The 26,568-nt window shown below is 35.4% G+C and overlaps 1 protein-coding gene across 3 annotated transcripts in view; it reads left to right on the top strand.

The window, feature by feature from the left end:
• LOC131436009 (cytoplasmic polyadenylation element-binding protein 2) overlaps positions 1-26,568 on the top strand; it is a 701,408-nt gene that overhangs the window by 72,192 nt on the left and 602,648 nt on the right. The window lies entirely within an intron of this gene.

Raw genomic sequence — 26,568 nt, 5'->3', positions numbered from 1 at the left:
TCCAAAGAATAGTGTTCCCCAAACGTATTAATGATAGTTTTAACACTGGCATGATGAATTCCAAACCGCTTCGCCAATTTTCGCCTAGTAATACCCTTCTCACTTAGCCATGTGTCCAGAACCTTAATTTTCACTTTCACTTCCTTTTCAATACGCGACATTTTGAAAACGCAGAATTTCAACCGTACAAACAAGTAAACAAACGAAAGTTGACAACAAAACACACAGCATGCTGTGATCTGAGCATAAAAAACCATCACAAATACATGCGTACACCACAAAAGTATGTGGATAGCTTATTTTCGATACACTTCTTACTCGATTTCGAACAGTGCCGTACTTTACTCGATCGAAGCGTTTTTCTGAGTCGAAAGTACGCACGATTTCCAACCAAAATACGCCTCTGAATTTCTCTGCTGGCATCACTATCGGCGGTCACCAGTGCGGCCAAATACACGAACACGAATCAACCACCTCGATATCGTCGCCGTCTGTCAATAGTTGTGGAGAGAGGGAGAAATGTGTTCCCTCTTTAGAGCTTCTTCTTCTTCTTCTTCTACTGTAGCAGATGTATGTTTCCATCATCTTCTCAAAGTTACGAGTCACAATATCGACGTCGATCCTCGCCCTTCGTACCACACCTTCCAGAGCAAAATTAAACCAGACTGACGGACAAGACTGTACTGGCGAGTCTAAGACGAAAAGTAAAGAAAAGTATTATACAAGAGACAAGAGAGTACATCACCTTGCCTCCGTAGCCGTCTACGCGATTCGAAGCGACGTCAGTAACTGCATTATTGAAATAAATTTTGTCGATTTTGCATTTCCAGTTCTCCATGAGGTTTTGGACAAGCGTTCAATCGCTGGTTATGTCTACGTTCATCCAGTGTTGATGTTATCTGCTCAGTTATCCTTCTATCGCAACTTCCCTTGCATTTTACAATGGGCCTTATTTGTAAGCAGTTCGGAGGATTCACCTTTTTTATCACAAATGGAACACTGTTTTACGGATTCCATTTGCATAGTGGCAGGATGCCAAGTCACACCAAAAAACCTGTTTTAATCCACCTAGTGGTGTAATGATGACTTTCTCGTATCTCTCATAGTCTCCTATATAAATGTGTGAATTTTCGCAAAATAATTTTGTTTGATTCTTGAAAAACAAAAAGATTTATCCATCATCAACTAGTATAACCTACAGACTTGCAGGTAGTTCCGAATTCGGAATCCGGGAGCCGGTACAATCGAAGTCGGTTCGAGAGAAGTGACTGGGATCAATTTTTGAGTTTATAGTCACAATATCCGGTCGTTAATCGAAAACCGGGAATCAAAAAAGCCGACATCAATCGATTGGAATAGTTTTGAGGCAAGTTTAGAAATTAGTTTACGTGTCTTACTTACCGATTCTATGTTAGTAACGATATAATATTTTTTTTCACAACCAAATGTCGGATCCGTATGAAATTCAGGAATTCAATATGGGACCACGAGACCTTTCCTTTGAACCTATATTCATTTGTGAAAATCGGTCAAACTGAGAAAAGGGAGTGAGATCCATTTTGGATTATATGACCACTATTTCCGATGCTTCTGGAATCGGATACCGGGAATCAGGATAGCCAGAATCTGTTTATTTTATTTGTCCACTGATAATTGCTACCGATTGGAATAGTCATCACGAGGTCATTTTAGTTTGTTTCGCCACTTTCAGTGGGGGTATCAAATTTTTAACACACTTTACCCTATAATTCCGGAACCGGAAGTCGCATCCGGATGAAACTTAGGAGTTTTGTAAACGATTATTTCATTTGAAATTATTTTGGTAAAATCGGTCACGCCATCTATGAGAAATGTGATGGAATAGTTTGAAATTGTAATTTTTACACTAATCATCCCGGAAATTCTGGAACCGGAAGTCGGATCAAAATAAAATTCAGGAACTTTGTATAAGTCGTTTATACCTTTTATGTGAATCTAAGTTTGTGAGAATCGGTTCAGTTCTGAGAAAACTTAGTGCACTTAACACATGGATCAATAAGTCCCGAGGCTAACAATGGAAACAACATTTTTTTGCAAAATTTTTTTTATTAATCAACATAATCACCTTTTAGGGTGATACAATGGTTCCAACGTTTTTCCAATTTTTCAATACCATGTTTAAAAAAATGTATCTTTCGCTTCAAAATAAGCTTCAGTTTAAGCGATGACCTCCTCATTTGAGCCAAATCTTTTTCCCTGGAGCATTTTTTTAAGATCAACAAAGAGCCAGTAGTCACTGGGGGCTAAATCTGGCGAGTATGGGGGGTGGGGATGCAGATCAAAGCCCAATTCGTTCAATTTAAACTGCTCTCTGAATCATCGACTAGTTTCTGTTTTTGTTCCATCGAAAGCAATCGCGGCACCCACTCGGAAAAAACCTTTTTCATGCTCAATTTTTCATGAAGGATAGTAAATACACTTCCATATGATATCTGTGTCATCTCAGCAATCTCACGGAGCTTCACTTTACGATCTTTCATTACAATTTCAGTCACTTCACTCACATTTTCCGGTGTAACGGCTTCCACAGGTCTACCCGAGCGTTTCGCGTCATTTGTGTCGGTACGACCACGTTTAAACCCGGCGAACCACCGACAAATCGTTGCTTTTGATGGACAAGAGTCCGGATAACATTTTTCAATCCATTGTTCCGCTTGCACGGTGTTTTTACCCATTAAAAACAATGTTTTATCAAAACACGAAACTCGGTTTTTTCCAGTTTTTTAAACAAACTACAAAACGACTTTACTCCAACCTCGATAACTCAGCTGTTTCTGGTCGGATCGACTTAAAATTTTGACCCGTTTCAAGCAAAGGTTAGTACTCTAGAAAGACGTGGTTACTGGTTTACTACGAGCGCCATCTCTGCTTTAGTCTCAGGACATTATTGATCCATGTGTTATTTTCATTTTACATCTCTTTGTGCAGTTTTTAAGTGAGTTTTTATGCGGGTTTTTAATGCAAATTTTCAAAGTTACTCGTTTTTTTTTGCAATGCGGACCTTAAAATTTATGCGATTTTCTTGTTTCGACTTAGAAAAACACAAAACTTTTTTTCGAACAGATTTTTGTGTGTGAAGATAGAAAAATCTAGTCTTTCTTTCAGTGATTGCAGGGATTTCACTGATTCAGCTTTCGTTTGAGTTCTAGTCCGAAGAAAAATAGATAGTACTAGTCTGAACAATTTCTAGTAGACCGTAGCTAACATTTACAATAAACATTTGATACCAAATTTAGTAGGCAATGAAACATAACTACCTCATTGCATTACGGTTAGGTTGTGATCACAACCATTAGAAAAAAAAACTATGATCGCGCAAATAACAAATGTTCTCAAGTTAATTATTTTCTTTTCTTTCTTTACAGGTAAATATAACTTTCGAATACCAATCAGCAAAGACGGAATCGCAAAACTACAATTTGTTCTCAAACATTCCACTACAAAAGGTACGCTGTATAGTTTAAAAACATTCGAACATAATTCAGGCCACACTTCACTGATCTTGCTATAACCAATGACAACAAATTACCAAGAGCTAACATTTTCATTTCATTGCTTGGAGTAGAATTTTTCATGCCTTTGTACAAAATCATTTCAGAAACATTTAGTGGAACGGATCTTTTAAAAACCTACAAACATTTATCAGTGATTTTGAGAATATGTCGTCTTTTCAAAACGAATTTTTTCACTAAATTTTCTAAGTTATACGGTATTTTATGTGAACTTTCAAAGCATTGCGTTTTGCCTTTCTCTATAGAGAGATATTAGAATTGGTGAAAAACCCAACTTCAGTGGCTTATGCTTATGGCAGTTGGAAACAAATTGCTGTCTCAGTTGCAACTTCGTAGCGTCTTTACTGATAAAGTTATTGACAAATTTGCTCTACGTGCAGAGTTCCAAACTCATCTAATGAATCGAGGATACAAAATAACTTTAATAACAAATTCCCTTCCAAAAGTATATCTTTATTGCATTGTATTGAAAAACACAAGCCTAAATCTTTGGGCTGGCGGTATTTCACCCGAGGGAAGTCAAAATTCCAACAAACACATCTTCCCCCGTCGGCTGGAAGTCACCACCAGGAATTCTGCAGAAAACAGCACACACGGAATTGGAAACGATGAAAAATACGTCCTACGTGGTAGGATTATGGAAATGTTGTTGTTCAGTGTTGGTGAGACAGTGGCCGATGGTTCTGTTTTCGCACCTCCAACCGTCCGTACTGCCGTTCGAAAAACGTCAGTAATGTTGATATTCTAACATCCCCCGATTCCGTGCGCAAACCAGAACGGATCGAAAATTTTTGCTCCCAAGAACCAAGAAAATGGTAATCGAATGACGTCTTCCGAAATCGTTTTATAAATCCTTTCTTACAAGTGACGGTTTCCGGCGGTTTGGTGCCAGAGTACAGGGTTTAAAATTTGTTCTCGCACATTCCTCGGTCACCGTCGAGCGAGACGTTCAAACGTTCGCAAAAACCCGGCGAAAACGGTCACATGGTTGCTTGCTTTGTATGAACGATTGTGTGGAGCCAGAAACTTAAACTGGGAACCGGAGGAGATGGTGGCGAACCTTTTTTCTTTAAAATACGAACAATTTTTTCGCATTTAGATTTCCATTTCTTTCCTTTTTCGTGTCCTGGTCGGTCTCGGTATTTATGGGGTTGAAGATAGAATGGAAATCAAAGAAAAAATCGTTTTCCATTTACCGGACGGTGATGGCGGTGGGGGTGGTGGTGGGTTCAACTGCTCAGATGTCTGAAAGCCAATAATTTATTCCGGAATTTCGTATCGTTGCGTGCGTATTGCGCTGAGGAATATCCCATCTGCAACATAATGGATGCTTTGCACGCATGCAATTTTCTATTTTTTTTTCTTCATACTTTTGCTACATTCCTGGCGCACAAGATGTAGCATCTAGTTATGTAATGAAATTATTTGGTGGGAGTTTTTACCAGTTGAGAATAGTAATGTTTTGTCCATTCGAACCGGAAAATTCGACCTATTATTCAAAGAAATAAAAATTGAATTTAGGTGAGAAAAAAAATTATCGATTCGGGTCACCAAATTCAAGCAAAATCGATTTTCAAATAAAACGATACTATTTTCGATGCCTATTCCAATTTTACGAACAATATCTCATACCTCTCCGTGAGTTCAAGATGACATTTCATTGAATGTCATGAGTTTAAGTTGCTAAGATTTATCACTGTTTGCGTTAGTCGCAAAGTGAGAGGGTGAGAATTGATTTGGTTTCCAAGGACCATAATTCCAGAAGATCAATCAGTGAAGCAGGTGCTCCATAAAAATGCCATCCAAATATTTAAAATCACTAAAATTCAACCGAATTCCTTCAGCTAGATCAGAACTTGTGATGATTTTGTTGACGGCATTGCAGGTGCGTTCGTCGATACACATTTCTGTCGTAATATTTTCCGTAGGTGCACACACAGACATTTTCCGATCTCGTCGAGCTGAGTCGAATGGTATATTCCTATGAGTCTCTGGAGCTACGATCGAAAGTCGGGTTTTCTAGCAATTCTATTATTTTTCTAAGGAGAAAGTCTATTTTTTGACTGCAATTTAAAAAAAAGAGAGAAGAGAAAATAGAAAATAGAGAGTAGAAAACAGAAGGAAAAAAGAAACCAGAAAAAAGAAGATAGGAAAATTAAAATAGAAGTTACGAAAATGAAAAGGAAACTTAGAAAAAAGCAATTGGAAAATATTAAATGGGAAATAGATAAATGGAAAATACGGATTATAAAATTAACAACAAACAATAGAAAACATACAATTGACAAAAGAATATTTAGAATAAAAAAACCTAAAAAAGAAAACAATACTAAAAAAAAAGAAAATTGGAAATAGAAAATCGGAAATAGAAAACAGAAATTGGAAAAATAACATATATAAAATAGAGAAGAGGAAATAGAAGATGTGAAATAGAAAATAGAAAATGGAAAATAACAATTTGAACATTGGAACTTGTGCAATATTGTTTCAGGGCTAAATAAATAGTGCAAAAGTGGGGACGGGTGTAGCATGATGGGTTAGTCGGTGCCTTTCATGCAGCCCACCTGGGTTCGATTCCCAACCCCGAACATAGGCCAGAAAGTTTTTCTTGCCCGAAGAGGCGAATGACTTTAATTGTAAAACCTCTATAATCAAAACAAAAAAAAGTGCAAACTATGCGTCTGCTTAGCGGTTCAAATTGAACTGGTAGGCGCAATATGACAGTTCAGTTTAAACTGCTTTATGCACTGACGAGCCGAAGGCGAAACGAGAAGAAATAGAATTTGAAAATAAAAAATATATTTAAAATAGCATATAGAAAATAGAAGATAACAAATATAGGATAAAACATAACATAGTCAATATAAAATATAAAATATAAAAGGGAAAACAGAAGATAGAATATCGAAAATAAAGCAGTTTAATAGAAATAGAAAAAAAATCGAAAGCAGAAAACAGTAAATAGAGAATATAATAAAGAAAATATCAAGAGAAAAGAAAATAGAATACAGAAATAGAAGATATATAATAGAAATTAGCATATAGAAAATATAACATGGGAAATAAAGAAAATAAAAGATAGAATGTGAAAAAAAGAAAAATGAAAATAGGAAATAGAAAATAATAAATAAATAAAAGAAAAGTGAGAATGGAACCTAGAAAATCGAACACATAAATATAAAATAACAAATGGGAAAATGGAAAATAACAAATAATAGAATAAAAACAACAGAAAATAATAAAACAAAAAAAAAGAAGTAAAAAAAGAGAATAGAATAAATAAAATAGAAAACAGAAACGTGAAAATGAATAAAAAATAGAAGAGAAAAAACAAAATAAAACATAGAGAAAAGCGAATAGAAAATTTCAAACACGAAACGGACAATTGAAAATTGTTCAAATTGACAATAGGAAACAAAGAACAGAAAAAAAGGAAACATAAAATAGAAAAAAGTAAACAGAAAATTGGAAATATAAAAACAAAAATCGAACAAAGAAAATAAAAAATAGAATACATGCAATAGAAAATAAAAAAATAAAGAAGAGAAAAAAGAAGATGCGAAATAGCTAATAGAAGAAAAGGGAACAGAACATGAAAGATAAAAAATAGTACGTAAAAATGACAAAATAAAAAAAGTACCGGTGTGTAATGTCAGACATAACTGGATGTCGTGAATACGAACAAAACTGACACGATTTCTTTATACTTTCGAATTCGAATTACCATAGTTGATCGATTGCGTGAATTGCCCTTTTCACTACTGAAATTTTCAACGATTTTTGACGTCGATTATCTCATTTCGGATTTGCATACTTCATTGGGAGAAACTATCAAGATGCTGTACAGGATTCATTTCTTTTAGAAGGATCAAATTGTGGAATTCTCTACGATATTTGACACAGTTCGGAACATTTTTCTTGAACGATTTTCGCGCAGCGAAAAGTGCACCAAGCAAATAAAATTATTAAATTTTCACTAAACTGATGATTTTTAGCTTGCAAAGAAGTAATCTTAATAGTTCATTAGATAACATCAAGAGCCATTAGAACGGCTGATTTTATATGTTGTCCCCTTTTGGTTTTCCGTTTCTTTTCTTCTCGCCCCGACGTCTGCTTCCATCCAACGCACAAGAAGAAATGATCGATTTTCGACCACGATTCCTCTTTTATAACGTTCAATTTAAGATATGTGCCTGACTACCTTAAAACCGTCGTCCTTGCGCGAAAAACCCAAGCCAAAGTAAAGAGTTTCCCGCGTTGTTTTAAAATTTTCAGAAAACTTAGTTTTTGAGTTGTTTGTGGTTATCTCACACTGTTCAAAATATTATCCTAAATTCCTGATCTTATTTTTGATGAAATAGTGAAAGAATTATGTTACTGCCATTAATACAAGTCGAGATATTCACGATTTAGTTCTGCCCATTCTTCCATATGGCTAATTTTGAAAAGGCGCCCCATAGTAAAGTAAGTCGTATTCACGACGAAAAAGTGAAGAAATGGAACATATAACATAGTCAATATAAAATAAAAAATATGAATGGAAAAATAGAGGGTGGAAAATCGAAAGTAAGGCAACAGTTAAATAGAACATAGAAATAAAATCGAAAAATGAAACTATAAATTCAAAAATGAAGCATGGAAAATAGAAAATTAAAAAAGTTGACTATAAAACATAGAAAACAGAAATAAAAGATAAATAATAGCAAATAGCATATAGAAAATATAACATGGGGAATAAAGTAAAAAATAGAATGTGGAAATACGAAAAAAGAAAATAGGAAATAGAAAATAAGAAATAATAATAGAAAATCAAAAAATGGAACATAGAAAATAGAACCCAGTGAAGTGGAGAATGGTAAAAAAAAATTATAAAATAAGAGCAGAACACAGAAAATAATAAACCAAAGATAAATATTAAAAGTAAACAAACATAAAGAGAATAAAATATAGAGAATAGAAAACAGAAACAAGTAAATCAATAAAAAATAGAAAAGAGAAAACAAATTACGAAATAGTGAAAAGAGAATAGAAATAAATAAAAAAAATAGAACGGAAAACGGACAATTGAAAACAAGGAGCAGAAAATATTAAATACAGAATAACAATATAAAATAAGGAAATAGAAAATAAACCGATAATAAAATAGGTATATAGATAATAAATTAGGTGTATAGAAAATAAAAGATATAGAATAAAGAAAAAAAATTTAGAAAAGAGGAAATAGAAAATGGAAAATCGAAAATAGAAAATCGCAGAAATATTATAAAGGATGGAAAGTAGGAAAGAGAAAATAGAAAAAAAGGACATAAATTAGACAAATATAACACGAAATATTGAAAATGGAAAATAGAGATTAAAAATAGGAAATAGGTTAATAGAAAATAAATAACAGAAAATAAAAAAATAGAATATGTAGAATATAATAAAAAAAACCTGTTTTAATCCACCTAGTGGTGTAATGATGCCTTTCTCATGGATATAATATTGTGGTATTCTATTCAAAATTTTTCTCTTCGATTCTTGAAAGAAACCAAGAGATTGTTTATGCATAACATACAGAATAAAACAGTGCTTTGATTGAGTAAGTCATCCTTAAGAAAACGAAATGCGTTCACTATTATATGCACTTCCGGCACCGGAACCCGAGAACCGGTATAATGAAAGTCGGTTCGTACAGCCACCAACTAACATGACACACAAACTCTTCTAGTACGCACTCTAAATTACGATTTAAATGTTTGTTGCATCCGAAAATATTTTAAGTGACAATGTACAATATTGAACACACTTTACCCTATAACTCCGGAACCGAAAGTCGGATCCGGATGAAATTCAGGAATTCCGTATTTGACCACGAGACCTTTCTTTTGAATCTGAGTTTGTCAAAATCGATTCAGCCATCTCCGAGAAAACCTAGTGAGATTATTTGACACATACACACACACACAGACATTGTTCAACTCGATGAACTGAGTCGAATGGTATATGACACTTGATCCTCCGGCCCAATTTTCACTAGTCGGTTTTTCAAGTGATTGCATAACCTTTCTATATGAGAAAGACAAAAAGGAACATAGTAAATGAAAACAGAAAACAGAACAAAGAAAACAGAAAATGACAATTAAAAAACAGGAAATACAAACCAGAAATTGGAAAACAGGAAATAAAAAGATGGAAAATTGTAAATTTTACATGGGTAATTGAAAACAGAAAATTAAAAAAAGGGGAAAAGGAATATAGAAAACAGTAAATGATGAAATGTAATGAATCATACGAAACCGAAAAGATTAAGCCTGGATACAGAACAATTTTATCCTCAATGTAATTCAGAAGTGTGAATTCCGCTTGATGACTTTTCTAAACTGCTGGTCAAAAAACGCTTGACCACAATCACATTCAAATCTGTTTTCGTGCGAGTGACACGTACTGCATAAGTTTTGAAAATTCGCATTAAAACGTTGAGTTCTGGTGATTCTAGTGGTGATAACATAACTAAGGAAAAATTTAAATAAAAAAAACATAACTATGAAACTTCACATAAAAATGTCGTATAATAAATCGCAATAAAAAAAAAGACTTAGGTATAGTATACTCTAGCAGAATTTGAGCTTAACCAATTTGAATTGCTAAATTGTAATAGCAGTTCGACTGGACGGGGACGAAATATTCAGAACAATATAACTTTCCAACTAATTTTAAGAGTAATGGTTCTCTGACAGACCAAGTGAGTCACGTCCCAAATCCGTCCCAAACTCTCTTCAGTTACAGGGCAATAAATAGAAGACGTTCGAGTAAGCTAAACGATCTACCAGAATATCAGTTACGGTTTACCCCTTTTGCTGGTTCTCCTTACGTTGTCAAATGTCTAGCGACGAAACTAGCGTCGTCTATCCGGGTTCCCGCACCCCGATGGCGTTCAAGGATTCGTCGTTCTTCCGCATGGGAATGCCATCCTGCTCATTGACGGCTAACCGGACAGGTAGAAGCCGAAGGGAGCCCATTTTGCAGTAATAATGAGTGCTAAAACTTTCACTCAAAAAATATGTTCATTGTTGGATTTGCGGAAATTTGCCAAAAATTTTGTGTAATTTGAACGCCTTAGCTGCATCCGAGAAATAAACTTAACATCCGGGCGAAGTCTAGCTGATTGCAACTGGCACAAAGTTGTTCCATCCAATGTGTTAACATAAATCAAGCCATGTTGTGCTTCCTTTACGGAAAAACGAACCCCCACGCAATTACAAATAGTTTCTAACTATTAAATATTGTTTGTAACCATATTCTCTCATCGCCTGTTTTCCTCCATGGCAGCAAAGTACAAAATGAAAGAACATCTCATTGAACGTTCAACTAGAAATTTAATTAAAACTTTCGCTCGTTCGTTCTCTGGCAGTCAAAGCGAAAAACCATTCGCTGGAAGCTACACTAAGCCATAATGTGTGTTATGTTGCATTGTTGGAACCTTTTTGGCCCTTCCTACTCCTTCGAATTGCTGTTGCTACTGATGCTGCTGCTGCTGCACTCCCTCTGGTTGACCTTTCACATATGACTGTGCCCTGAGGGATGGAGGAGGAGGAGGAGGAGCGGTGAATACAACCTCCGAAAAGGGGGGGGGGTGTAGAAATCAACATGTAATTGTTGCCATCCCGGAGTTTGGATATTCACCCATAACCAACAAAAAACAGCTCATCTCTGCTACTGCTGCTGCTGTTGCTATGCTATTCGGATATTGTATTATCTCTCATTTTTCTCGTCATCGAAGTTTGGAAGTCGGATAAAAGTAGCAGCAATTGCATTGCGCATCCGAACAAAAACAGATGCAAAAACAATGCAAATACACACGCACATCCGTTTGCCAGAAACAATTAGTTCGCTCAGTGTTTAGGTCCAGTTCGTTTTATTTCGTATTTTTGATTATTCTGCGGTTGTACAAAAGAGCTTTTTAGGTGAAAAATAGCGAAAATCGCAATAGAAAATAAAACAAAAAAATAGATCGAGCTAAATTGGTCTCAAAACCCAAAAAAAAAACTGGAAAAACTTATATAGAAAGACTAAATTACTCAACACAACTAGGTTCTTATAGCTGGAATACTTAAAGTACCTAAAATAGTCAAAATGGCTAAAATAAATGAAAAAGATTAAAACAGCCAAAATAAGACAAATCAATATAAAAAAATTCTAACAGCATCGATAGCTTAATTGGCTGAAATTGCTCGAACACTAACTAAAACATCCAGAGTTGCTAAAATGACTTGAATAGCTAAAATATTTTAAATATCTGAAAAAGCTGAAATTGTATGAATGGCTAAAACAGCTTAATATGTATTATAGCTAAAAGTATATTGCTTGTATTGTTAAAATAACTGTAACAAGTAAATTAGTAGTAAATAAAGTAAATAATATTGCTGAAATAAAGAGAAACAGTTCAAATACGTAAAATTGCAGAAATAACAGAAACAGCACAGATAGACAATAAGTGCTGTCAAAATAGACAAAAAAGATCAAATCTCAAAAATACAACTAAAGTAGTTGAAATACTTGTCTAGCTATCAGGTGTACAACTTTGCCTCCGCCGTTTTCTCTTTCCAAAATTAAAAGCTTTATTGCGAAAAACTGCTTACAGATATACTATTCAAAGTATTGTCCGTCGCCATCTTTCCGGCAATTTTCGGATCCCGGCTCGAAAAAAAGGAGTCCTCTTTTGACGCTATCCATGAAGCATTTCAACTCTTCGAAGCATTGAAAATGTTGATCTGCCAGGCCGTGTGCCATCGAACGGAATAGGTGGAAGTCAGAAGGGGCGACATCTGGGGAATACGGCGAGCTGAGGCAAGATTTCCCATTTCAGCATTTCCAGGTACTTTGTGACCACTTTTGCGACGTGAGGCCGAGCATTGTCATTTTTTTATCATGTCACTCTTGATATTGTGGCCGCTTTTCTTTTAGCGTGCAACTAAGGCGCATCAGTTGCGTTCGGTAGCGATCTCCTCATGTGATGGTTTCATCCGGTTTTAAGAGCTCGTAGTAAACCACACCGAGCTGATCCCACCAAATATAAATCATAACCTTGCAAAGTAGCATGCCCAGGCTTCCCCCATGATTTCCTGCATTTAGGATTATCGTATTGAACCCACTTTTCATCACCGGTTACGATTCGATGTAAAAATCCCTTATGATTTTGTCTTTGAAGCAGTTGCTCAAATACAAATAGACGGCGCTCGATGTCCCTCGGTTTCAACTCGTACGGTACCCAGTTTCCTTCCTTCTGAATCATGCCCAGGGCCTTGAGACGTTTTGAAATGGCTTGCTGACTCACTCCCAACGATTCGGCAAGCTTTTCTTGGGTTTGGCACGAATCTTCATCAAACAATGCTTCTATAGTTGTTCATCTTTGAAGGTTTTTTCTCTTCCACCACCATGTTTGTCTTCGACATCGAAATCACCATTTTCAAAACGTTGAAACTACTCAGAACACGTTCTTTTACTCAGAGCAACATCACCGTAAGTTTCTGAGAGCATTCAATGCGCTTAAGCTGCATTTTTTTTTCGAATTGTAACAGAAAAGTAAAACTTCCTGCAAATGGCGAGAATTGGGAACATAAACAGACATTTTCGAGCGTGAATTATACGAAAACAAGAACAACTGTCACTGAAACGGCGATGAAAGTTCGTTAGGCACTGTACGCACTCACGATAAAGGCATTATCATCTATGTATTTTAACCAGCCTCAGCCGGTACAGCCGCCTATCGGAAAACGGTGGAAGCAAAGTTGTACACCTGATATAATAGCCACAATAGTTAAAATCTTGAAAATAATGCTAAAACAGCCAAAATATACCAAGTAACTGGAAAAGTTATAACATTAGCTAAAACTGCTAAATTGGCTTAAATGGCTAAATTAGTAAAAACGGCTAGAACATTGGCTAGTAAAGCTTGTTAACTGTTACTAGAATTGATTGAATTGCTAAATTAACTGAAATAGCTAAAATAATATACATAGTAAATAAGTTGAAATTGGAAGTAGCTTGAAAATAATAGCTAAAATATTTCATCATAGCGCAGGAGCCTTGCTAATGTTTTCTGTTATTTTAGTACCGAATCTAGGACAATTGCTAAACCGGTTGAAACAGCTGAATATTGATAAAAACAAAACTACGAGAGCTAAAAAAAACTAGAAAAGCAAAAATATATGAAATATCTAAAATTGCGGAAAAAGTTAAAATAATTGAAATAGATAAAATAGATAGCTGAAATTTGTTGAAAAGGTAAAAAGGTAGAGAGGTAAAAAAGTAAAAGGAAAAAAAGGTAAAAAGATAAAAAGGCAATATAGTAAAGAGGTAAAAAGATGAAAAGATAAACGGATAAAAAGGTAAAAAGGCAAAATCGTAAACTGGTAAAGAGGTAAACAGGTAAAATAATAAGAGTAAAAAGATAAGAAGGTAAAATAATCAAAAATAAAAGATAGATAGATAAAAGTGTAAAAAGAAGAAAACATAAAAAGGAAAACAACATAGAAAGGTTAAACGGTAAAAAGGTGAAAAGGTAAATACAAAAAAATGTGAAAAGGTTTTAAAATAAAAAGGTAGAATACTTCCATTTCTAGATAAAAAGGCTACAAAAGGTAAAAAAGTACACTGCGTAAAAAAACCGCTCGAAAAAGAACCACGTAACTTCGGAAATCCGCGTGAAAAAAACGCAAAACTGAAGAAAATTTTTGGTCAAAATATAGAAATGCATGAAACATCAGAGTTGATCTGAAAAAAAAATCGGGATAACACCAGATCTCGACATTTCATGCATTTCTGAGACAAAATAAGAAAACCATGTAATAAAAACCGTGTAACTACGGAAATCCGCATAAAAAACCGCAAAAAAACGCGTAAAAATCGCGACCTCAGTGTAATGAGTTAGAGGCAAAAATGTAAAAAAATTAAAGATAAAAAGTAAAAAGACAAAAATCTCAACAGGTTAAAAGATCAAGTATAGAAGGTTAAAAGATCAAAAAGTAAAAGGTGAATTGATAAAAACGTAAAAAGGAGAAAAGGTTAAAAGGCTGAAAGGCAAAAAGGTGAAAAGGTAAAAGAGCAAAAAGGTAAAAATGTAAAAAAGTTAAAAAATGAAAAGGTAGAAAGAAAAGAAGGCAAACAGATAAAAGGTAAAGAAATAAAAAGGTAAAGCAGTAATAAATGTACAACGATATAGAGGGTACAAAGGTAGAAGAGATAATAAGGGAAACAATTTAAAAGATAAAAAGGTAGAGAGGTAAAAACATAAAAAGTTAAAAAGATAAGAAGGTAAAAAGGTAAAAAGGTAAAATGGTAAAAAGGTAAAAAGATAAAAAAGTAAAAAGGTAAAACAGTAAAAATGTAAAAAGGTAAAACAATAAAAAAGTAGAAAGGTGAAAAGGTAAAAAAGTAAAAAGGTAAAAAAGTAAAAAGATAAAAAGGTAAAAAAGTAAAAAGGTAAAAAGTTAAAACGGTAAAAATGTAAAATGGTAAAATGGTAAAAAGGTAAAACAAAAAAAAGGTAAAAACGGTAAAAAGGTAAAAAGGTAAAAAGTTAAAAAAGTAAAAAGGTAAAAAGGTAAAAAAGTAAAAAGGTGAAAAGGTAAAAGGTAAAACGGTAAAAAAGCAAAAAAGTAAAGAGGTAAAAAAATGAAAAGGTAAAAAGGTAAACAGGTAAAAACGTAAAAAAGTAAAAAGGTAAAAAATTAAAATGGTAAAAAGGCAAAAAGGCAAAAAGGCAAAAAGGTAAAAACTGTAAAACAAAAAAAGGCAAAAAGGTGAAAACGGTAAAAAGGCAAAAAAGGAAAAAGGTAAAAAGGTATATAAGTAAAAAAGTAAAAAGGTGAAAAGGTAAAAAGGTAAAAAGGTAAACAGATAAAAAGGTAAAACCGTAAAAAGTCAAAAAAGTAAAAAGGTAAAAAAATAAAAAGGCAAAAAGGTAAACAAGTAAAAAGGTAAAAACGTAGAAAAGTAAAAAGGTAAAAAATTAAAAAGGTATAAAGGTAAAAAGGCAAAAAGGTAAAAACGGTAATAAGGTAAAAAGATAAAAGGATTAAAAGGTAAACAGTTAAAAAGGTAAAAAGTTCAAATGGTAAAAAATAAACAGTCAAAAAAGTGAAAAAGTAAAAAGATGAGAAGATGAAGGATAAGAAGGTAAAATATAAAGATAATAAGGTTAAAAGGCAGAAAGTTGAAAATGTAAAAAGAAAAATAATAAAAAAAAGCTTTGAAGAATGCAACACCGTTGAAAATTTTGTAAAGATAAATTTCATCCTACTTTTTCAAAAAAAAATTTACGAAAATAAATAATAAATTGGCAGATTTTGTAGTAATTTTTTTGTAAAGTTCATTTTTTTTTAACAAAAACGCCTTTCCATAAAGAACTCAAACAGAATCATAAAACATAAAATATATCGTGCTATTATTTTAGGGACATCTCTAATTTCGTTAAGCGGTGGTACTCCAAAGCTTAAGCACCTCAACGAAAGTACCTATGCCAAATTTAAGCTAAATCGGATATCGGTAAGCGCTGTCACTCGGCGGTCAAAGTTTGAAAATTTTCGATCTTGAACAATCATAAGGAGGGAGGAAGTTACCTAAAATATCCGAAATCGAAATTTTGTTGATGCCAGAAGTCTGACTATTGCATGAAACGTCGAGATTTAGTGTCATCTCGAAAAAAATATTTTTTTCAAGTTCAGAAAGTCGATTTTTCCAAAAAAAAAAAAAATTTTTTTCGAGATGACATTAAAGCTTGACATTTCAGACCTAATCTCAACGTTTCATGCAATTCTAAAACTTTCGGCCTTTAAAAGAAATCGACTAAAGAATTTCAAAATTTTTCCAAGTGCAAAAAAATCGATTTAAAAAAAACGGGATGACACACTGCTCCCCTTAAAAGCGAATTTTGAAAGTATCATCGAAATTTGGTGTGGGTTTTAGAAAATAAAATACTTTAAAAAATCAAATCTGGAACTGAAAATTGAAACTGAAATTGGGATTTTTTGAGTCCTAGATTTTCAAAGTCCCAGATATTTTTTTTAAATCTTTGTTTTTCGGGAGACCACCATATCTCAACGATTCCCGCATTTCCTAGACATTGGGTAACAAAAAAATATTTTTTTCCGATGGCAGTTGCTGACACTCGACTTTTTATGCGAATTGCGGTGAACCCCCGCATAAAAAAACAATTTCAGTGTATAAAAAGACCATGCCGGAGATTTCTGATGCCAAAGATCGAATAAATGGCGCAACCGACACATTACACTCTTTCATATACGCACAACTTTCTCGACGGTTATTCAACCGATTTTGACATAGTCGTGGGTTCGTTTGGGAGCTGCAAAGCTGACAAGATTTATTACTGGTACTTTTCGATTTAGGAAACATTACCGAAAAAGCGATTTTTTTTAATCAGTGTGTAAATTTTTTTATTTTTTTCTTTGTAAGTAGTCACAGTGGCAGCAGTACCTTGCTTCAGTTCTACACTGGACCCTTGATAAAATTTGCTTCTATGAGTTTCTATTTTAAATCAACACACAGACTTTCCTAGGCTATAGTGCTCACTTGATCACTGTTTTTTTTGTACTGATTAAAACAGATTTTATAAAATTGTTGTTAAGTGTGTTCATGTTTGTGTCTTATGAATTTAGTTGCAGTTTTCGTCATCATCGTGTATTTGTTTGTTTTTTTTTTATATAATGTATGTTGCATACACATACATGTATACATACACACCTGCACTTACACAAATACACACATATAAACATCATAACATTGAGTTACTATTTCTATTCTAATGGATTTTAACTAGGGTTAATGTACCTATAGTCATCTTATTAGTAGAGTCACTGTTATTTTACCGATTACCTTTCAATCGATGGATTATTATGAAATCGAATACAATGTTTTTGTTTCGGTTTTGTGAAGCAATACCGCAGAAAAAGTAATTTTTCAATACTGTTGTTATAGCGCAATGCTCTTAATACTATCTCACTCTTGAAGTCAATCTATCGAACAGAAACAACACATCTCACTCTAACTAATGGTTTTCGCATATGAGATGACTAATGGAGCTGAGATAAATGAGGGTACCGTTACCCTACTTTTATCTCTACTATTGGTCGATCGTTAGTCATGACTCACCGTCGTCTCACCGTCCGCGGCCATTATGTGGGGGGGTTATTGCATTGGAAAATGAAGATACATGTTAAATTTTATGGGCTCTTCACATGCTAGCAACTAGCTAGGCTCCACCAGCCCAGAGCCTAGCTCCCAAACCGAAAGCAAACATGTAATATGTAAGCAAAAGTTAGGATTTATACACTTTAGAGCATTTGCTGAAGCCTTGTTGACACCGCCATTCGTTGGTGGTCGTGCAGGTGGCAAGACACTGGAAAGAGCACCTGCTGGCTGGGATTCCAACGGGTTCCCCCGTTCTTCCCAGGATGTTTGTATTGTGAAATTTATTTCAAATGTAAATACAAAACTGTATCCTTTCACTTGGTGCCCCATCTACCTGTACGATGTCGAGTGGAAAACAATTCAACCGAGGAGCTCAATCTTATCTCGGGTGGTTTGAAGGTTGCGTCAGTCGGTCTGGTGTCACTTTGTTCCAACGTAATCCCTGTCTAGAGAGCGAGATAGAGAGAGAGAGTGGGAAAAATATTAACCTTGAAATGAAATGACATTGCGATTGTTTAGTTGTTTGCAGTGCTCAACCACTACCTATCACAGACAATACAGATGCCAGATTGCAACTTTGATGCTAATCCACAGAACTAGGAGGAAATATTTCCCCTGATCGTATGACTCTGAACCACACTTTGACACTTTTCCTTCGCAATGTGTATGGTTTCTCGATTTGAGGGAAAATTTCAAGCCAGATACCAGCTGAACCGACGGCTCCCGCAGCTAGTCGAGATAACTATGTAGCGAATCGGCTGCATAGTTTGTGATGCAGGAAGAAATTGGATTGCAAATAAAACTTTGCCACTTTTGCATCTGCGACTGAAAGTGCTAGGCACACACACACATACTCCCATGCAAGTATGTCACATTTCTTGTGGGTGTACTTTAAGCAGACTTACCGCTTCAACTCGGCGACTTCGGCAGGCGAGGGATCGTTCTTCGCCTACGCAACCATTTTCCATTCTCATCTCTGATACGAGGCCACCGGGGATTCTAGCCGGTGTCAGAATCGTATCGACTGCACGAGCCCTTATCGTTTTGCAGTAAATAATGTGGCAACAATAAAAGCTAAGGAGTTTGCCGTCGGGCATGATGGCAGCCTCTGTGCCGTACGGTTTGACAGAGAAGCTGCTTAGCAAAGAGCTTTTAGATTTCATAATTTTAGTTCCCTATCACAATGTGCAGCAGGATATGCGTTAAATTAGTAAGATCGTCTGACACAAGGAGTCAGTTTAGCAAGATAAAGCTTCAAATTGATGGTTAATGATTTAATTTATCAAAATCCGGTTTTCGATTATGGAATTACAAGATGGTTTGTATAAAAAGACGGGTGGGTAATGTCAGAGACATCACTGGATGGTGTCAATTTGAAGAAAAAAACTAACGTTTTTGGCTATAAATTTGGATGAAGATTTCTCCAGAGTTAGCTAATAGTAAACTTTTTTTAAATCGACTTTCTGAGACTTAGAAAAAACACCAAATATATTCAAAATTCAGTCCCAGAAAGTCGATTAAAAAAATTTTTTTTATAACACTAAATCTCGACGATTCATGCAATTTCAAGAATTTTGGCATAAAAAAAAATGTTCGATTTCGGAAATGGTGATTTTTGTGGATGGAAAATTTTCAAACTTTAACCTCTGGGCGGCACCCCTCACCCATGTCCGATTTAGCTCCAATTTTGCATGAGGACTGTTTTCGAGGTGTTTAAACTTTTGAACAATAGCGCTTTATGAAATTAGCGGTGATCCCAAAATATTGGCACCCTTATACACATTAGAGCGGTTAAAAACAACGTGTTTTGTCGGTTACGTCACTTATACCATTATATCTCCGGAACCAAAAGTCACAGTCATTTGATCTTTGAACTTGATCAATGGTCCGACAGTAGCTTTCAAACGAGCATAAGTTTTGTCGTGAATACTACTTACTTTACTATGGGGTGCCTTTTCAAAATTAGCCGTATGGAAGAATGGGCAGAACTTAATCGTGAATATCTCGACTTGTATTAATGGCAGCAACATAATTCTTTCACTATTTCATCAAAAATATGATCTGGAATTTAGGATAATATTTTGAACAGTTTGGGATAACCACAAACAACTCAAAAATTAAATTTTCTGAAAATTTGCAAAACAACGCGGAAAACTCTTTACTTTTGCTTGGGTTTTTCGCGCAAGGACGACGATTTTGAGGTAGGTCAGGCACATATATTCAACTGGCTGCGTATAAAAGGGTTGCACAAAACCTCAAACGCACAGTTCGCAGAGCCAGTTTTCCTTCGAAGATGATCGATTACATCGTCCTGGTGGTGGTCGTTTGCATTGGAGCAAAATACAACGGTAAATGGACAACAATGTGGAACATTCTGCAAAATTAGCCCTTCTAATGGCTCTAAATGTTACCTAAAGAACTATCAAGATTGCTTCTTTGTAAATCGAAAATTAAAATTATCAGTGTAGTGCAAATCGAAGATAATTTGATCAGTTTTTTGCAATTTTCACAGTTCTAAAACAGTGTTTAAAATCGTTTATATCCAATCAGTGTTTAATATCTTAGAAATTCATACAATTTGGCTCTTCTGGGATGCCAGAAATTAATACCATACAGTATTTTGATAGTATCTTTTACTAAAATATTGAAATCCGAAATGAAATAATCGACATCAAAATTCTCTAAGGTGCCATTTAGAACCATAATTTTATACCCAAAGAATTATGCGAAATTTTACTGCACTATACTGTATACGGCCCATTTTTCAACCAGTTGTAGTTTGTAGTAAACTTTCTGCAGATTTGCTATATAAAATGCATAGCACCAGACTCAGAAGCCATTCATTTCAAATTTGGCTGTCGTTGTCATCGTGTTCATAATGGTGCGATCGAAGAATCTCCAAGCGAAATACAAAGCTTGTTACCGCAAGCGGAAGAAGCATTCGTAATATGTGTGTGTCAGAATCTTTAATGTAACTAATCTGTACTGTAGTTTAGGTGTATCGTTTCAAATTCTAGTAGTGTAAAAGGGCAAAACTTGCACAATTCACACTATCGATCAATTAATTTATATTCGGAAGTATAAAGTAAGAGTGTCAGTTTGATTCGTATTCACGACATTCAGTTATGTCTCTGACATTACACACCTGTACTTTTTTTTTTAAATCGGTTCAGCCATCTCTGAGAAAATTAAGCGCGTAAAAATATCTTCGAAAAGTGCACACACAGACATTTTCCAATTTCGTCGAACTGAGTCGAATGGTATATGATACTATGGGTCTCCGAGGCTCCGTTCAAAGGTCGTTTTCCAGCAATTCTAATACCTTTCTATAGAGAAAGGCAAAAAAGGATTTTTTTCATTGCTGTATCTCGTTGTCATCTCCTTTCTTGGCGGAAAGGCATTTTTATTGCTTCATAGCTGTTGATGGCTGTCTCCGATGTACTGGGTTTTTTTGGGGCTGGTGTGGGGGGAGCACTGTATGGTCCTTTGGTGCAGACGTCTTCTTCTCCAATTTTTCACATGGCTTACCATAGTGAACAGCAATATTGACATGTGGCTATCTGATTGTCATAGGTAACAAGTGATTTTCACGGGATTCTTGTGTTCCTGACCGAAAATTACATAAGAAGGTATAGCGCACTTTAAGCGCATACGTAACAAACGTACGCCATTTAGAACAGCAGGGAAAAGGTCTTCCACTTTTCTTTTTCGATAATTTTGCGAATATAAGGATCGATTACGCTTGAGGGGAGATCATGCACACACACTTCTGTAGTACTATCTTCCCTATATACTGGTATGTTGTACTTGATATTTTCATGCACATTATTATTGTCTTTAGCAAATTGAATTGCATCCAACTCTTCATAGAACTGGATGTAAACAACATTATTTGTCTTATTGCATTGCAGTAAATTCAAACCTTCAAGTTCTCGTATCGAAGGTCGAATTTTGCACTGCCTGAAGTCAACAATAATTGTATTCTTTCGTAGCGACGGTAGCTTTTGTTCGTTTGGTTCACTCATTTCGAGATCGTTCTATTGTTCACTACACAATACTGTACTTGGTTTCTTCCGTCCCCAACGTAAGCGGTACTGTTTTATCGACTGACTTGGATGAGATGTGAAAGCGAACTGACTATAACTTTTGATCGACTCGATAAATACAAATATTATAGTGAATTGAATGACATTTTTTTTAAATTATTAATTACTTTATGCCACCATTTATTTATCTACACCAGAACCTGAATTCTGAACATTCAGGAGCAAAGTTCTGGCATTACATTCGTTTTGTGAAATTTATCCTTTCTGTTTCAACATACTTCGCGTCCGATTCATAGCGTACAGAATCATTACATGGCTAGTACTACGATGCTAGTGACACTAAGAATCCTTCTAAATCGTGATTCAAACATACGACAACTGGCTTGTAAGACTAGCGCCCTATGCATTGAACCGCCAAACCGGGTCATTCAGGAGCAGCAACTGAATTAAAGAACTAAATTCGGAACCGGACTTGGCTTCGAATTCAGTTTAAAAATTCATGTTCGGAACCCAGATCAAGCATTCAGGTCATGAATTTAGTTCTATAATTCTGAAACGGAACTCATTTTCCGCATCGAATTTAATTCCAGAACTGAAATCTAAACTTGAACTCCGAACCTGGATTAAGGAATTGAAGTTTCAAATTCAACTCCAACATGAAGGTTCTGGATTCTGAGCCTGAATACCGGATTTCTGAAACTGAATTTAGGAATTGAATTCTGAAACAGAAATCAGAAATTAAATTATGACATCAAAATCAGGTAATAATTCCTGGGTTCAGAAGTCAGTACCAAAATTCAGGTTCGGAGCTCAGATCTAAAACATGAATCTTGTTCCAGAATTCTTAAGTTGAAACCCTAATCAGAAATACAACTTTACACCATTTTGAAACAACTTTGGCGTACTGATACGATGCCAAATCAGGCCAGAAAAGCGGTAGTGATGAAGCTTTGGCTTGCACGACTACAGCTGCGTATAGCCTGCCAAATCAAATACTTTTTCTATAAAAGAATTTGGCATTTTCCATCGTCCTGAAATGCTCCTCTACGTCGTTTCGTTGCGTCTTCCAGTACATAAGTTCCATCATATAATGAATAACGCTCGTATTCGTACTGTATTTTACAGTATTGTACTGTATTTTTGACCCAAAATCTGAGCACTGTTTATTACCCTCAAATATACTGTATTTTAATTTGTACTGTATTTTTACACTGAAATTTATCACATTTATCACACTAAAAATTAATACAAAATTTGAAATCTTCAACGCATCGAATTTCGTCAGAAAAGACAGTGACAACACGTAGCAAATGTGAATGTAAGTACATGCAAACAACAATTGTTTCATAAGAGCGCGTCACAACAATTTAGAAAAATTTTGATGATTAAAAATAAAGAAAAAGGTCTCAACCAAGAAGAATCATACGCTTCTCAAAAAATGTTTGATGCATAAATCGTGCATTTTTTCTAGTTTTTGTCGAGTGTCCTAAAATGTCCTGAAAAGGAAAGTAAAAAATTGACATAATAGAAATAAATCATTTGATAATTATTTGCTTTTAACGATTTGTTTAGTCTTGTTAAGGCGTAGAGCCGTATTGATCTAGTTTTACATTTGATCAGTATCTAACAAAGAAAACAGATTTAAGAAATGATATGCAAATACAGCTGTGTGATAAAAACCACAAAAAAGCTACCACAGAGACGGGACTCGCACCCGTAGCTAGCTTCTATCCGGGAAAATCGTTGTGCCAATTACGCTACCCTGCATGTGAAACACATGAAAAAAAAAAAACGATTGCTATAGAGAAATGACTAAAAATGAATGCCGTGCATCCGAGCACACATCTGAACATGCTCGTTTTTTTTTGTTTGATCAGACTGTTTCTTCGTGTGTTTTACATGCAGGATAGTTTAATTGGTAGAACGATTTACCCGGATAGGAGCTAACTACGTGTTCGAATCCCGTCTCTGCGGTGGCTTTTTCGTGGTTTTCATTACGTAGTTTTTTTCGCATGACGTTTTTTTTCAATCTGTTTCCTTCGTAAGATGCTGATCAAATTTATTCGCTTTTGTTTTTTATTCACTATTTTAAAGAAAACTGCGTACTGTAAAATGTACTGTTTTTTTTCAAAATCTACACTGTACTGTTTTTTTTTAAACTCTTGATTTTTACGCCAAATGTGCGGTTTTTGTCAGCAACAAAAATATACGTGCGGTTAGGTATATTAGTTGTAGTTGATGGCTTATTGAATTATAGTTTTACATTGTTATCGATTGGAATCGACTTCTACTTCGTAGTGGTAGTTAGTGACATGTGGCCTTCTGATTGTCGTAGGTGACCTGCGATTTAAATGGGTACATCGTGATCTGACTGCCAATCTCATAAGAAGGAAATGGTTTACATAGGTCCTGTTCGCGACAAAATATGAACAGATTGAATTTGGAATAAAACAAATGCATTTTTCATTAATTTCATTGAACATTATTAGTCATCTTGAAACTAAAAACAGCTGATTAGTCTGCAAAAGGAAATTGCGAACTTCTGCGAGTGAACGCGGCCATTAAGGTTTGTGCAGGCTTTCCTGCAACCGATTTGACTGCTTTTGTCCAAGATTTTCGAAATTTTTCTAAAGCTGTAGCTTATTTGCCTTTCTCATCTAGGAAGATTATGCAATCACTGTGAAAACCGATTCTTAAATCGAGGATTTCATATACCATTCGACTCAGTTTGTCGAGTACGCAAAATGTCTGTATGTGTGTGTAACCTTTCCTTGAACCCACTTTTCTCGGAGATTGCTCAACCGATTTTCATGAGCTTGGATTCAAATGAAAGGTCTTACGGCACCATACAAAGTTCCTGAATTTTATTCGAATACGACTTCCGGTTCCGGAATTATAGGGTGATATGTGCAAAACAAATGAATAATTTTTCTTAGAGACGATTGAACCGATTCTCAAAATATAAGATTCAAACAAATGGTATACTTGTCTAATACAAAGTTTCTGAGTTTAATATAAATCCGATTTCTTACCGACGAATATTTTTTTCAGGTCTGCGAACAGCTAGCAGTCGCTGGGAGTCAAAACTGGCAAATACTGTGGATGTGGAAGCAAGTCGAAGTTCAATTCATGTAGTTTTGCCATTGTTTTGATTGTCTTGTGACACGGTGTGTTGTCCTGATGAAACAAAATTTTTCTCTTTGCCATATGCGGTCGTTTCTTTGCAGTTTCATACTTCAAGCGCTCCAATAACGCTACGTAATATTCAGTTTTAGTGGTATAATCCTTTCTCTAGATAGGAGATAAATATTACACCACACACATCCAAAATTACCGAGGCCATAACATTTCCAGCCGATTGTTGTGCTTTCGGGCGCTTTGAACGAGGTTCACCAGTGATGAATCCATGTTTCATCCATATCGACGCAAAAAATTCCGTTCGCGTTTTTTGGTCAACAGTGAGCAAACGCGGCACCAACAGAAGCTTTCTCATAGTCAAATGCTCATGCAATATAAAGCCAACACGTTCTTTTGAAACCTTTACGATGTCAGCTAGCTCACGCAACTTCACTTTTCGATCATTCAAAACAATTTTGGGGATTTTTTCAATGTCCACTGCGTCCTGCGTCATCGGTGTCTCTACGAGCTTGTTTGAAGTTACCAAACCAACGTTTTATTGTTGTTTCTGATGGAGCGGAGTCTCCATAACACTTTTTAAGCCATTGCTTTGTTGACCTGTTTTTTTTTTTGCCCTTTAAGAAGCAAAATTTAAACATGAAATTGTTTTTTATCCATTGTTCTGAAAATAACAAAAGTAACATCGATCTCAGTTTTGAACGATACGCTTTGTGCAATGGTTCGTTCAATTCATGTGTTTGAAATCAAGCGCGCCTTATTTTGGCACTGAAGTTCACATTAATGTTCGTTCATACCAAACATTTTAGAAACTTTCAACTTTGAGTTATTTTTTGATATCTCCTACTACTGAAAGTTTTATCATAAATATTTCCGATGTACAGTGATGATCTTGTACAGATAAAATTTTGAAAACGGCGTCCCATTCACGACTAATAAATATAGTTCTTTGGACGTACGATGTAACATGAGGAACAGGCTCTGTTTCTTGAGCCGTGTCAAATAAATCAACGAATAAGAAAAACACAAATCCAGCTCCCGTTGCGTACTTCTCCATCAGTGACAAAATCAGTTTAAGACAAACCGTATCAACGGTTCGGCAATTGTCCGAAAATTTACGCCTTACCGTAGTGACCAGTGTTTGCCAAATAAATACGTACTACGGCTTTCCTTCCGGTTACAATAGCCCATGCAATTTCCCTTGTTTTCCTGGAGGGGACTTGCAGCAGATTTTGCTCTACCGTAACTTCGAATGTTTACATAATGCTGCTCACAGGCGGCTTTTTCAACGTTTAGCAAACTAAAGACGACTATCGAAAACAACATCCTCGTGAGCACACTCGCACACACACACACACAGTCGATGCTGCAAAACCCTTGACCCGTGTTCCAGTGGGTTGTGCTGTGCGCTATGTTACTGACTGACACAAGTAAATTTTCAAACAGCTCCCAAACGGCCAGGCCACTGTGTCTCCCCGGTTCTCTAAATCCCCGCCGGGAGGCACGATGCTAATGTTTGTGTGATTTGCTGGTTGGTTTCTTCCGCCTCCACCACCACCACCACCACCACCACCCAGTCATCCCAGCCCCGAGGAAACACTATCAACAAAGTGACCTCGGTCCCGGTCGGTCGGTCGGTCGGTTGG

Source organism: Malaya genurostris, chromosome 1, assembly GCF_030247185.1.
Source record: "Malaya genurostris strain Urasoe2022 chromosome 1, Malgen_1.1, whole genome shotgun sequence".
NCBI lineage: Eukaryota > Metazoa > Arthropoda > Insecta > Diptera > Culicidae > Malaya > Malaya genurostris.
The sequence above is the reverse complement of the archived record's forward strand: the minus strand, read 5'-3'. Positions and strand labels throughout refer to the sequence as shown.